At 43.7% G+C, this 15,290-nt stretch overlaps 1 protein-coding gene across 1 annotated transcript in view; it reads left to right on the top strand.

The window, feature by feature from the left end:
- LOC126457311 (helix-loop-helix protein delilah-like) overlaps positions 1-15,290 on the top strand; it is a 170,813-nt gene that overhangs the window by 127,520 nt on the left and 28,003 nt on the right. The window lies entirely within an intron of this gene.

The raw sequence follows: 15,290 nt of genomic DNA on the forward strand, positions 1-15,290 counted from the left end.
TTCTACATAGACGAAATAGTCCTTCTCTGGTTGTAGATTTATCCTTACCAATTAATAATACAACGTCCGATCGCAGTATCCATTTACAAAATCTTGACCGTGTCCACAACATTGTAATCGGATCTTCGTCATAACTCGGAAGTACACAGGTGAGCTTCTTGGATTTTTGTATATTACAGTACTACTGGGGATAATGACTCATACAACTTCACTGGTACAATAATGCTGTATTCTATAAAAATACAGACTTTTAAAAATTGCTGAGGCCTATTAGGCTCTAAAATAACGTGCGTCTGCCTTCGTTCATTAATAGCGACGAGTCCTTCCTCTTACTGAAGAACGGGAAAAACATCTTATCATTCTTAATACATGAAAATCAAAAATACGTGATGGTAGGTGCAGGCTCTACGCTGAGCTACCGCTTCACGTTTTCTCTTTGCCTTTGAAGAAAACGAAAACATAAAAGCAAGAAATGCAAAAGCTACGTCACACAATGAATAAGAATAATATTGACTGTTATGTGTATCGGCTTGTCACATGAAACATACTTGATTACCATGGTCGTTCTTAAAACTATATTTTCAGCAGTGATTCCTTTACAGTAATCTGCAGATTTTAAACTGTCTGTTAAGATATTATGACGTCATTAATTTATACCACTAATTACACAATTTCTGACATAGATGTTTCCTTTTGACAATGTGCTGTCACTGAATTCCTGGGTACATAGTTAATGTATGTTGTTGCAATTCATCTTAATCCTTTGCAGGCATTCGGAGTTGCGTGTTTCGGCGACAGTAGAGTTGGGAGACTGAGGAATTTCTTTCAAATTGCACCCAAGGTCCATCGCAGCGATCTCCCTAACGTGCCTCTACGGTACCTAGTGGTGACAGAATTGACGAGTTCTTTATGGCAGAAACACGTATCGCTGTGAATGAAATCGTAACAAAACGTGCAACAAAGCGTAGTGTACTGCAGAAAACGATTCAAAGCGTGTGTTATAGAATAGTTTTTGCCTCTTGGTTACGAACTTTAATGGCCGCACACCACAAAGTAAAGAGACGAACTATCACTAGAAGCATTTTTCAGAGATTTGCAAATGAAGGAGTCAACTTTTTGGTGAATGGTTCAAATAGCTCTAAGCACTATGGAACTTAACATCTGAGGTCATCAGTCCCCTAACTAACCTAAGGACATCACACACATCCATTGCGTATGATTCGAACCTGCGACCGTATCAGCGGTACGGTTCTGGACTGAAGCGCCTAGAACCGCTCGGGCTTTTTGGTGAGTATTGTACAGGTGATGAAAGTTGCTTCCATTATTATGAGCCTGAACGATAACTCCAACGTAGAAAGAGGCATAATTTCATTTTACCACCATAAAAGGTTCTGTTACTATCGGTTCGGAACTTTGAGGGCAGCGTCTTCACAGATCCAGTTTGCTTCTACTTGATATTCTTGAATCAGTGCAAACCATAAGTCTGTTGCGTGGGAAAGCCTTCTGCACAATATTTTGCACATATCTCGTGATTGAATTAAGTTGGAAGCTTAAATGTTTTACATGCTAATGGATTGTAGACCTTAGTATGCGACATAAACTTTCAATTTGATAAGTCTACCGTTCCTGAGAAAAAGAGGCATTAAAAGCCGGTCGGTCAGACAGCTTGACAACAGAGTGGTCCTATAGGGGTTCCGTTTTTACCCACAGAGGTACATAAGCTAAAAAAATAGTGATGAACACCTCGTAACGTGACAGAAACTGCTGGGTCAATGTCCCAGTACACTTAGCCTCGTGTTACACTCTTCTGAATCTGCCATATATGCAGCAGCATTTAAGTTTTACAGCGTTATCTTCGCGTCTTGCATTAATTCTTCGTATCGGTATCTTCTTGTCTCTTGGAATGCAGGGAAGAACTTCCACTGTACAGCTGCCTTTCCAGTAGCTAAATAAATGCCACGCCAGTTCACTTTCATTTGCTTTATCCACTCTAGCCAACATTTATTTTATGTTATCTTTTTCATATATTTTTTGTGTTCCAGACCTTCCTAGTATCTCTCAATTCTCGTGTTTCCAGTTCTCTCTCAGTAATCCTAAGCTTCTTGCGCTAAAAGTCCCCGTCTCACTACAATACATCGAACCTGCTGATGCTCAAGGTCCCGGTCGCACTTGAAGGTTTTGCTTAGAAGAGCTTTATCGAGCCCGTTAAAAACATTCCAAGTCAGTTTTACAAGTTTAATTTGATCGGTTTCTTGCCTGTTCGTCTGTTCGGTACAAATTTTACAACTAATTTCACACTAACTTCTATACGATCTAGTGACTTGAAACGTTCAACATACCTCAGAAGTGGATGGTACTGCAACATTAACTAGCTTAAGTGTATGGTATGTGGCGGAGAGTACTTTGTGTACCACTGCTATATCCTCTTTTTGTTGTTCCAGTCGCAAATATTTCACGGTAAGCAACTGTACTGCTAAGCCCCATGTGAGTGCAAATCTCTCTAATTTTTACCTTCACTGTCTTACTGTAGGATATCCGTAGTAGAAAGCAACATTTTGGTTTCTCATCTGAAGAGAAACTATTATAAACGCGAAATTTGCCTCGTGTCTCTGTTGTAATCTCATCAAAATATTGCAGAAATCGATTGAAAAATTCCACATGCGCACACGACTCTAAAGATCAGAAAATAATTGTTGACGTAAAAGCTTTATAAATGGAACAAAAAATGTACAAGAATTTCTGCTAGCCCCATGCAGATTCCTAACCCCAGACAGACAATCTTGAAAATCTGCGCACGTGAGTTTTCAATAGTTGTGACAGTGCTTGCAAAATTTAAATAAAAAAACGTTTGATGCGTGCAGTAAATAATAGTAAGGAGAGTAGAGAGTAGTTATCATTCACAAAAATCCCACATTTCATATTATTTGCAATGCTGTAAAACTGACGGTGACCTATTTGAACTATTGTTTAATCTACTGCTACTGCTTCACTTTTTTTTGTGCAAGCGTTGTCATAGTTATTAAAAATTCACAAGCACAAAGTTTAACGCCTGTGTGTATGGGGTCAGGAATTTGTATGGGGCTAGCAGAAATTATTTTATACTTTAAAGTCCGTTTTAAGAACCTGTTGTATGAAAAAGGTTTTTACTTCAATAATTATTTACTGTTTTGTGAATTACGTTGGATGTTGAGTGGTTACTGTGGAGGTCACGGAGTTGCCATATACTTGTGTGAGACATTGTGAACAGCAGCAGACAGAGTGTGAAAGGGGCATCACTGTGGATATCAGTTTGGACCGCTGGTCGAATCGTGCATTACGCAAACGTGTGGGGACAGGGATGTGACAGTGGTCCGATGCTGGACAGTGGGGAACGTGAAGGCAGGCAGGCATACTCACTGTCAAGGTTACGGTCGACCACGTCTGAGCACGACAAGGAAAGACTGCCGTGTTGTGCACCAAACACATGGTAACGCTTAACATCGCCACCTACCGTGTGAGATGTACACAACTAGCCATTAAAATTGCCACACAAAGAAGATATGCCGATGATAAACGGGTATTCATTGGACAAATATATTATACTAAAACTGACATTTGATTACATTTTCACGCAATTTGGGTGCATACATCCTGAGAAATCAGTACCAAGAACAACCACTTCTGGTCGTAATAACGGCCTTGATACGCCTGGGCACTGAGTCAAGCAGAGCTTGGATGGCGTGTACAGGTACAGCTGCCCATGCAGCTTCAACACGATATCACAGTTCATCAAGAGTAGTGACTGGCGTATTGTGACGAGCCAGTTTCTCGGCCACCATTAACCACACGTTTCCAATTGGTGAGATATCTGGAGAATGTACTGGCCAGAAAGGCCAGTACATTCTGTATCCAGAAAGGCCCGTACGGGACGTGCAACATGCGGTCGTGCATTATCCTGCTGAAATGTAGGGTTTCGCAGGGATCGAATGAGGGTCGTAACACATCTCAAATGTAACGTCCACTGTTCAAAGCGCCGTCAATGCGAACAAGAGGTGACCGAGACGTGTAACCAATGGCACTCCACACCATCACGCCGGGTGATACGCTAGTATGACGATGACGAATACACGCTTCCAATGTGCGTTCACCGCGATGTCGCCAAACACGGATGCGACCGCCATGATGCTGTAAACAGAACCGGGATTTATCCGAAAAATGACGTTTTGCCATTCGTGCACACAGGTTTGGCGTTGAGTACACCATCGAAGGCGTTCCTGTCTGTGATGCAGCGTCAAGGGTAACCGTAGCCACGGTCTTCGAGCTGATAGTCCATGCTGCTGCAAACGTCGTCGAACTGTTCGTGTGGATGGTTGATATCTTGCAACCGTCCCCATTTGTTGACTCAGGGATCGAGACGTGGCTGCACGATCTGTTACAGCCATGCGGATAATATGCCTGTCATCTCGACTGCTAGTGATACGAGGCCGTTGGGATCCAGCACGGCGTTTCGTATTACCCTCCTGAACCCACCGATCCCATATTCTGCTAACAGTCATTGAAAATCGACCAACGCGAGCAGCAATGTCGCGATACGGTAAACCGCAATCGCGAAGGGCTAAAATCCCACCTTTATCAAAGTCGGAAACGTGATGGTACGCATTTCTCCTCCTTACACGAGGCATCACAACAACGTTTCACCAGGCAACGCCGCCCAACTGCTGTTTGTGTATGAGAAATCGGTTGGAAACATTCCTCATGTCAGCACGTTGTAGGTGTCGCCACCGGGGCCAACCTTGTGTGAATGCTCTGAAAAGCTAATCCTTTGCATATCACAGCATCTTCTTCCTATTGATTAAATTACGCGTCTGTAGCACGTCATCTTCGTGGTGTAGCCATTTTAATGGCCAGTAGTGTAGTAATGGGCTCCCTGAAACATTCTGTGGCGTCCCGTACGACTGCGCGAAGACTAGCAACTGCGGAACTTGGATATTACTGCCTCATGTATAGATTTCCGTTAACACCGCAACACATACGGCTGTGTTCAGAGGAGTGTTGTGACCGGGAGACATGGATTGCGTATTTTTAGCCTCGCACTGTGTTCGGCAATGAATCACAGTATTGCAGTACCCTGGATGACCATAGTCGGCGAGTAAGGTGGAAAGGTAACATTCTTCCGATATTTGGAGAGGCATACAAGTCTTGCTCCATGCATCATGGTGTGTGCGAGACAGTGGATATGGCTTCATGTGAAGGCTGATAGTGAAACACTGAGAGCACAGCGGAACGTCGAGGACATGCTGCGTGTTACATCACATGTGACAGTATCGTGTTGGCATTTATGAGCAGGACAACACTTTTCCGCACACAGCCCGTGTCTCTGTGAACTATCTGCAGGATGCTGCGGTACTGCCGTGACCAGCAACATACTAAGCCATGTCGCCAACGGAATATATGTAGTAGAACTGTTGATATTTTTTAAAACACGTCGGGCATCCGATATATCGATACTTAAAGGAACATCACTATCGGCTCTCGATATATGGGGGAAAAGTATCGATTATCGGAAGAAAAAATACCGACTTACCGGCCCATAAAAATAGCAGCCACACAATGTAAATACACTGCCGGTTTTAGAGCTATATATTTAAGTGTACATTTATTATTAGATATTCTGTATATCATCAACTAGCAGCCTTCTTATCCCCTTTAGAGCAAGAACTGAAAGGAGAATCATGCACGTTCACGCTTGGTGATAACCACGTTGCTAATAACGGTAACTGCACGTAAGTTGTAAGTAGGCTGTTTAGGTTTTTATGTTTTGGAAACGCCACGTAGTGCTCTGTATGAAAATCACTGACTATGCTGTGTGCAGTCTGTGACTGGTTGGCATTGTTGCAACATTCGCTATTGTAGAGTTGGGCAGTTGGATGTGAACACCGCGTAGCGTTGCGCAGTTGGAGGTGAGCTGCCAGCAGTGGTGGATGTGGGGAGAGAGAAGCCAGAGTTTTGAGATGTTAATAACAGATTATATATGATGTGTCGGCAGCTGGGCCGACACCTTGTAGTTCGAGATGGCTGAAAATGCACGCTAGACTAACGCAGACGGGCGTGAAGTACTGGAACAGGCTACGTAATTAATGCTATGAAGAAAAGTACGTAGCTGGATTAATACTTATCTTTAATCAATCATTGTGGTACATCGCTCTTGACTATACACAGGAGACTTTAATTACAATCACTGTAAGGCTAATGGCGCCTTGCTAGTTCGCAGCCATTAACTTAGCCGAAGGCTATTCTGTCTCTCGGCTAATGAGAGAGAAAGGCTTCGTACATCTAGTCGCTAGCTAGGTCGTCCGTACAACTGGGCGAGTGCTTGTTCGTATCACGAGACCTGCCTTGTGGTGGCGCTAGGTCTGCGATTACACAGTGGCGACACGCGGGTCCGACATGTACTAAATGGACCGCGGCCGATTTAATCTACCACCTAGCAAGTGTGGTGTCTGGCGGTGACACCACAATATATATATATATATATATATATATATATATATATATATATGTATGTATATATATATATATAGTTTGTTCTCTATCAAAATCTTTCATTTGCTAACTATGCTTATCAGTTGTTAGTGCCTTCAGTAGTTAGAATCTTTCATTTAGCTGGCAGTATTGGCGCTCGCTGTATTGCAGTAGTTTGAGTAACGAACATTTTTGTGAGGTAAGTGATTCATGAAAGATATAGGTTATTGTTAGTCAGGGACATTCTTTTGTAGGGATTGCGTTGCGCTAAAAATATTGTGTGTCAGTTTACCGTTGATCAGAATAGTAAAGATAGAAATGTCTGAGTACGTTCAGTTATGCTCAGCTGTTTGAGAATCAAATAACGTCGAGGTTATACAGCACTGTCAGACATCGGATTCATCCGGAACACTTCAAGTCGACTTCCCCCCCCCCCCCCCCCCCAACCCCCGCCATCTTTTTTTTCCAGCAAATGCCAGCGACGTAGCAGTAGCAGCTGCAGTGTCAAAATTGCGTCGTACAGGTAAACGTTACAGTTTCTGTCGGTAGCGCCGACCGCCGATTACGTCAGCATTTACCTTCACAGGTGTCTACCCACCGCAAAGGCCAATCTTGTCATTTAGATTTTTCTTTATCATTTTTAACAACTGTTTTTGAAGAATGCCGATGTGAAGAAATAGTACGCTAGTTGCGTGAAAAATTGTTTTCTAACGTAAGTGGTGTGCTATTTCTTCACACCGCAAGAAAGATTTGTTGTAAACTATAGCAAGGATGAATATGATGTGTATATCGAAAGGCGACAGGATTTTGTAGGAGAAGCAATTTGAGGTAGGACTGCAGCACTACGCACCTAATTTGAAGAAATGACTATTGTCTGTAGTTCGTTCACTTGCTCAGAACTGAGGGGAAGACCATCCCACTTCCCTGAGTCATGTATTTACATATTAACTGATTAAACTGTTCTATTTTTATAAGAATTCTCTGTGAACATTGCATCCTTTTCAAATCATTGTTCATTTTGTTAAACATAGTACAGTTCAGACTAATGTTATATGTAAAGATCAAATGAAGCTTTATTCTGTCTTTTCGAATACATACATCATTGTAATATCTTTGTCTTGGAACATCATTTCATTGGTGTAGTTGCTCTCCCCATCGCACGGTTTATCATTAAGCATTATCACATTGCACCATATGGTATTCAACAGTTTGAATACCGTTCGGAAATTTTATTTAAAAATATAAATCTAGCTTAACCTTGCTTGCTTGCTGTTTGCTGTTGTGATTTCGAGAAATTTGCAACAATGTTGCCAAGATTAGGGCCAGGTAACTGGTTTACTTCAGTTGCGCATTTAATATAAAGACGAGTTGTACTCAGACCAGTTGCAATTCAATTCAAATTAGTTTCTATTCAGTCAAAGGTTAGCATAAGAGTTTAAATTAGATAACACTATTGTAATTACGTATACTTTTATATAGTGGGAGGTAAATTTGGGCTAAATTTCATACAGAAGCACATATTGGGGATCTTACAACGTAACTGTCACGCGTTCCCTTTTTCGTGACAATTCTCGTCTGCACTCTGCAAGGGCACTGAAGACGCTCCTGCAGCGTTTTCGATGGGAAGCGTTTGACTACGTACAATGCAGCACATAATTTGTTCCCACTGAGTTTCATCTCTGCTAATGTGAACCGCTGGCTATGAAGTCAACATTTTCGCCAATACAATGAACTGTAGACGGGCGAAGAAAATCGGCGGAAAGCACTCGAGAGCAGGGTATTGGATTGTTGGTACCATGCTACGACAAATTTCTAAGTCGGAGCAGTGAGTATGTCGAGAAGTAGCTGGAAGGTGTAGCTATCTGCGGCAAATAAAACAGTTTCGGTATTCACATTGATTTCCGTCTCGCGATCCGTCGAACATCACTATCCAAATAGCCCTCGTATTACTGTCTGAAGTCAGCATCAGATATGATGTTTCAAAAATAGTAGCAAAGGACTTTTGGTATAAGTAACAGTCCACCTTGAAAAATTCAGTTGGTTTCTTACAGAAACCGGAATGAATTCGCAAAATAGTAGACTGCTATGCAAATTATACCACAACAAATCCACATACCACGGTTCCTAGGCAGCTTCTATGGGTTGTAAAAATACTAGCTGATAAAACCAGCATTGCCTGTGTATACATATTGCAAATTTTCTATTATGAACGTACAGTTTCGGTACGCTGAGCACAGCTGCTTTACGCATCTAAAACGCGATATTATCAACATCTCCACGGCAACGCCTCTTTATAGCTGTATAGATAGCTATTGTTTTCGCCTACAGCGGTCTGGGCTTCGGAGTTAAAAGCTCTCAAAAGCAGTACCAGCTGTCGAGGATTTCCTAAAGCTGACTCGACAGTAGGAGTGTCTCAGTAGTGAAGGATAAATATGTTAAAACTTCATGCGTGATGCGGCATTTTGTCATGCACCACAATGTTTTGAGACATCACCGACTTGAACTATGTGCTGTACGTTTATACATTTGACGGAGTACTATCAGCGCATAGTGCCTGCGCAATATGTTGCGAATATGATTATTAGCAAAGAAATAGTAAATTTAAACGTCAAGCATCTTGCGCCTGTTTTACATGCAACTCTCTGTTTAGAGAGTCATGTCACCTGATCTATGTGTCATACAGCGAGCCGGCCGTGGTGGCCGAGCGGTTCTGGGAGCTACAGTCTGGAAACGAGCTACCGCTCAAATCGCAGATTCGAATCCTGCCTCGGGCATGGATGTGTGTAATATCCTTAGGTTAGTTAGGTTTAATTAGTTCTAAGTTCTAGGGGACTGATGACCTTAGAAGTTAAGACCCATAGTGCTCAGAGCCATTTTTTTCATACAGCGCTATTACACTGAAGAACAACAGAAACTAGTACAACTGGCTAATATCATGTAGGGCCCCCGCGAGCACGCAGAAGTGCCGCTATACGACGTGGCATGGCCTCGACTAATGTCTGAAGTAGTGCTGGAGGGAACTGACACCATGAATATATAAGAGAACGAGGGGGTTGAGATGTCTTCTGAATAGAACTTTGCAAGGCATCCTAGATATGCTCAGTAATCTTAACGTCTGGGAAGTCTGGCGGCCAGTGAAAGTGTGTCAACTCATAAGAGTGTTTCTGGAGCCACTCTGTAGCAATTCTGGATGTGTAAGGGGTCGCGTTGTCCTGCTGGAATTGTCCATGTCCGTCTGAATGTAAAATGGACATGAATGGATGCAGGTGATCAGACAGGATGCTCACGTACGTGTCAGCTTTTACTCGTATTTAGACGTATGAGGGGGTCCCATTTCACTCCAACTGCACACGCCGCACACCATTACTGTACTCGCTAACAAAGTTGACACTCGGAGCGGTGGCTGATGGGAACGACGGCAAAGGCATTTCCTATTTACAGCCGTTCCCATCAGGCAGCGCACCGAGTGTCAACTTTGTTTGGGCGTTTAATACGGAGCTTTCATCAGCTTGAACAGTCCCCTGCAATCATGCAGGGTCCGCCGATTTATGAGGATGTGTCCATACCCGTACACGTCCATCCACTCGATATAATTTGAAACGAAGTTCTTCTGATCAGGCAACATGTTTCCCGTCATCAACAGTCCAATGTTGGTGTTGAGGGGCCCAGGCGATGGGTAAAGCTTTCTGTCATGTAGTCATCAAGGGCACACGAGGGGGCCTTCGGCTCCGAAAGCAAATATTGATGATGTTTCTGTGGAGTACTGCCCAATTGTCGGTTATAGGGTGCCTAAGCCATGCTGCATTCTCGAAACTCTATACAACAGTTCAAGCAAATAAAATTAATAGTTTTTGTTACAAATAAGAAGAATACCAACACTTGTATTTACACCAAGTGGTCTCAAGTGATGGGCGACATGCAAATGAGTGTCCTTTGCTATATACAATGTTCATGCAAGTAATTGTTAGGAATCACACGTCAATGCTATCGTAACACTCTCTCCTTGACCGTTCTAATACTGTCCGAATACTGAGCCGCCGAGGCTGGCAAGAGTGTCGCTTATATTCTCTTCCTATAGAGAGGCCTCTCCTGTCGTCGTGTGGTCCTAATCAGCGCACCGTTGGTCGCCGACATTTCACCACTTCTCTTGCGCTCTTCATCTTCGTCCCGGCGCTTGTGGTTCCGCCAGAAAAGTTTCGTTGAAAGGTTGACATGCTGACACTTGTTGATGGCTCAGCACTGAAATCCGCAACCATTTGCGGAAGGGTTGCACTTCCACCACATTGAGCGATTGTCTTCACTCGTCGTTGGTCCGGTTCTTGCAGAATCTTTTTCTTGCCCCAGCGATGTCGGAGATTTGATGTTTTACCAGATTGCTGATATTCACGATACACTAGTGAAATGGTCATACTGCAACATCCCCACTTCATCGCTATCTCGGAGGTGCTGTGTCCCATCGCTAGTGCGCCGACTACGACACCAGACTCACTTAAATCTTGGTAATCTGCCGTTGTAGCAGCAGTAAGCGATGTAACAACTCCGCTAGACACTTGCTGTTCTACATAGGCATCGCCACCCGCAGCGCCTTATTCTGCCTGTTTACATACTATGTGATCAAAAGTATCTAGACATCACCAAAAACATACGTTTTTCATGTTAAGTACCTTGTGCTGTTACCTACTGCCACGTACTTGTATCATCGACCTCGATAGTCATTGGACATCGTGAGAGAGCAGAATGGGGCGCCCCGCGGAAGTCACGGACTTCGAACGTGGTTGGGTGACTTATGTCATACGTCTGTACGCGAGGTTTCCACACTCCAAAACATCCCTAGGTCCACTGTTTACGATGTGATAGTGAAGTGGAACTGAGAAGTGACACGTACAGCACAAATTCGGACATGCGGACCTCGTCTGTTGACTGACAGAGACCGCTCACTGTTGAAGAGTGTCGTAATGTGTAATAGGCAGACATCTATCCAGACCATCACACAGGAATTCCAAACTGCATCAGGATTCACTGCAAGTACTATGACAGTTAGGCGTGAGATGAGGAAACTTGGATTTCAAGGTCGAGCGGCTGCTCATAAGCCACATATTGCGCCGGTAAATGCCAAACGGCGCCTCGTTTTGTGTAAGGAGCGTAAACATTTGTAAGTAGGCTGTTTAGGTTTTTATGTTGGTAACGCTACGTAGCGCTCTGTATGAAAATCACTGACTGTGCTGTGTCCATTCTGTGGCTGGTTGGTATTGTTGCAATATTCGCTATTGTGGTGTTGGGCAGTTGGATGTGAACAGCGCGTAGCGTTGCGCAGTTGGAGGTGAGCTGCCAGCAGTGGTGGATGTGGGGAGAGAGATGGCGGAGTTTTGAGAGCGGATGATCTATATATATATTGCTCACTATTAAGGTAAATACATTGCTTGTTCCCTATCAAAATCTTTCATTTTCTAACTGTATTCGTATCAGTAGTTAGTGCCTTCAGTAGTCAGAATCTTTTATTTAGCTGGCAGTAGTGGCGCTCGCTGTATTGCAGTAGTTCGCGTAACGAAGTTTTTTGTGAGGTAAGTGATTCATGAAAGGTATAGGTTATTCTTTTGTAGGGATTATTGAAAGTCAGAATGCATTGCGCTAAAAATATTGTGTGTCAGTTTATTGATGACCAGAGTAAGTAAAGAGAGAAATGCCTGATCACGTTCAGTTTTGCTCATCTATTTGAAAATCAAATAATCAGTAATTCATAAATTTTTCTGAGGGGATGTTTCACATTAGATGATTGAACAGTGGAAAAACATTGTGTGGAGTGACGAATCACGGTACACAGTGTGGCCGTCTGATAGCATGGTGTGGATATGGCGAATGCCCGGTGAACGTCATCTGCCAGCATGTGTAGTGTTAACAGTAAAATTCGAAGGCGGTGGTTTTATGGTGTGGTCGTGTTTTTCATGCAGGGGGCTTGCATCCGTTGTTGTTTTGCGTGCCACTACCACAGCACAGGTCTACATTGATGTTTTAAGCACCTTCTTGCTTCCCACTGTTGAAGAGCAGTTTGCGGTTGGCGATTGCATCTTTCAAGACGATAGATTACCTGTTCATACTGCACGGCCTGTGGCGGAGTGGTTACACGACAGTAACATCCCTGTAATGGACTAGCCTGCATATAGTCCTGACTTTAATCCTACTGAACAGCTTTGGGATGTTTTGGAACGCCGACTTCGTGCCAAGCCTCACCGACCGACATTGATACCTCTCGTCAGTGCAGCACTTCGTGAAGAAAGGGCTGCCATTCCCCAAGAAACCTTCCTGCACATGATTGAACGTATGCCTGAGAGAGTGGGAGCTGTCATCAAGTCTAAGGGTGGTCCAACACCAAACTGAATTCCAGCATTACCGATGGAGGGAGCCACAAACTTGTGAGTCATTTTCAGCCAGGTGTCCGGATACTTTTGATCACAGAGTGTATTTCTGTATTTGAATACACACGCCTGTACCAGTTCTTTAGCGGTGCATTTTGTAGGTGCGTGTATAATGTGTTTCAAACACAGACAGCAGCACAGAAGTAATTACTTTAAATGTCATGCTCTATGCGGCATTTTGGCACACATGTCATTGCTGATGATGTCCTATCCCCCGACCCGCTAGTCGCCGATGTGGCATCAACTAAACAGGACTTGTAATACGGCGGCAGAACTCCCCCGAATGGGGCTCCGGCCAACGTTGCCATACGATCATTTAATTTTTTCATTTTTCCCTACACTATGAAAGGCACGTGATTGGCGATGCTTACCCTCATAGCGATTGTTACCTGACAGAAAGGGATACGTATGCCTACTTTGGCTTAAATTGGCCCAGTAGTTAGGAGGAGATACGGAACGTACGTACACATAGACAGACACATTTATTTTTGAAATTTGTATATATGCTGTGGCTCGAGACGCAATAGCCATTCTGTAAGTGCTTGCAGCTACCAACACACTGAAACATTTGAGAATCTTCAGTAACACTGCGAAAAACCGGTATCCTCGAGGTTACTCTTTGGCAATCACAACTTCCGCTGTAAGAAAGCACCTGCACCTCTCGTGTTTTGGCAGCTCCTCTCAGTCGGAAATTCTGCTCGCCGCAAAGCAGCAGGACGGGCTAAGCACGTTATAACAGTAGCGTAATTTTCAGCGTCATTAATGAACGCTGACTGCTGATGTAAAGATAATTGTGGGTGTTTTACAATCGTGCAGAGTACTTCATAACAGAGAGAACTTTTTCCAAACCAGGGCGGTCTTATTTTAACATGGGCAACGACCCTACTAGCAGGTCATCAATCACTGTTGCAGAACGCCCTGAGGTACTCGCAATACTCGCCAACTAGTCTACACCGTTACTGTTGAAAGTACTCTTCCAAGGTGTCATGATCTTCACTGTAATTGTGGCATTAGGCTAATTTTCTTTAATTTTGCATTATTAAGAATCAATATTTTGAAATCACTACAGACTATTTCACTATCACTACCACATTCCTCATGTACTGAGATTGTTCCCAATATTTTAAATCTCATTGTTCTAGACATTTAGAAACACGCAGCGATCGACAGTCAACAGTATTTTTATTAGGACATATATTACTAACTGGCTGAAGTGGGTTGCTAATGGCAGCTGCGGTTCTTCATGTAACGACTTCTGCGGGCAAAGGAAATTTGGTTTTCAGTGATTCAGACAATTACTGGCCGAATCATAATCTCCGCCTTGAGAGGTGTGATCTTACGTTCAAGGTTTAACATAATGAGACGACTATTAAAGTTAGAAAGTAGGTACACTACTGGCCATTAAAATTGCTACACCACGAAGATGACGTGCTGCAGACGCGAAATTTAACCAATAGGAAGAAGATGCTGTGATATGCAAAGGATTAGCTTTTCAGAGCATTCACACAAGGTTGACCCCGGTGGCGACACCTACAACGTGCTGACATGAGTAATGTTTCCAACCGATTTCTCATACACAAACAGCAGTTGGGCGGCGTTGCCTGGTGAAACGTTGTTGTGATGCCTCGTGTAAGGAGGGGAAATGCGTACCGTCACGTTTCCGACTTTGATAAAGGTGGGATTTTAGCCCTTCGTGATTTCGGTTTACCGTATCGCGATATTGCTGCTCGCGTTGGTCGAGATCCAATGACTGTTGGCAGAATATGGAATGGGTGGGTTCAGGAGGGTAATACGGAACGCCGTGCTGGATCCCAACGGCCTCGTATCACTAGCAGTCGAGATGTCAGGCATCTTATCCGTATGGCTGTAACGGATCTTGCAGGCACGTCTCGATCCCTGAGTCAACAGATGGGGACGTTTGCGAGACAACAACCATCTGCACGAACAGTTCGACGACGTTAGCAGCAGCATTGACTATCAGCTCGGAGACCATGGTTGCGGTTATCCTTGACGCTGCATCACGGACAGGAGCGCCTCTGATGGTGTACTCAACGACGAACCTGGGTGCACGAATGGCAAAACGTCAGTTTTTCGAATCCAGGTTCTGTTTACAGCATCATGATGGTCACATCCGTGTTTGGCGACATAGAGGTGAACGCACATTAGAAGCGTGTATTCGTCATCACCCGGCGTGATGGTATGGGGTGCCATTCGTTACACGTCTCGGTACCCTCTTGTTCGCATTGACGGCACTTTGAACATTGGACGTTACATTTCAGATGTGTTACGACCCGTGGCTCTACACTTCATTCGATTCCTGCGAAACTCTACATTTCAGTAGGATAATGCACGGCCGCATGTTGCATGTCCTGTACG

Source organism: Schistocerca serialis, chromosome 1 (assembly GCF_023864345.2).
Source record: "Schistocerca serialis cubense isolate TAMUIC-IGC-003099 chromosome 1, iqSchSeri2.2, whole genome shotgun sequence".
Taxonomy (NCBI): domain Eukaryota; kingdom Metazoa; phylum Arthropoda; class Insecta; order Orthoptera; family Acrididae; genus Schistocerca; species Schistocerca serialis.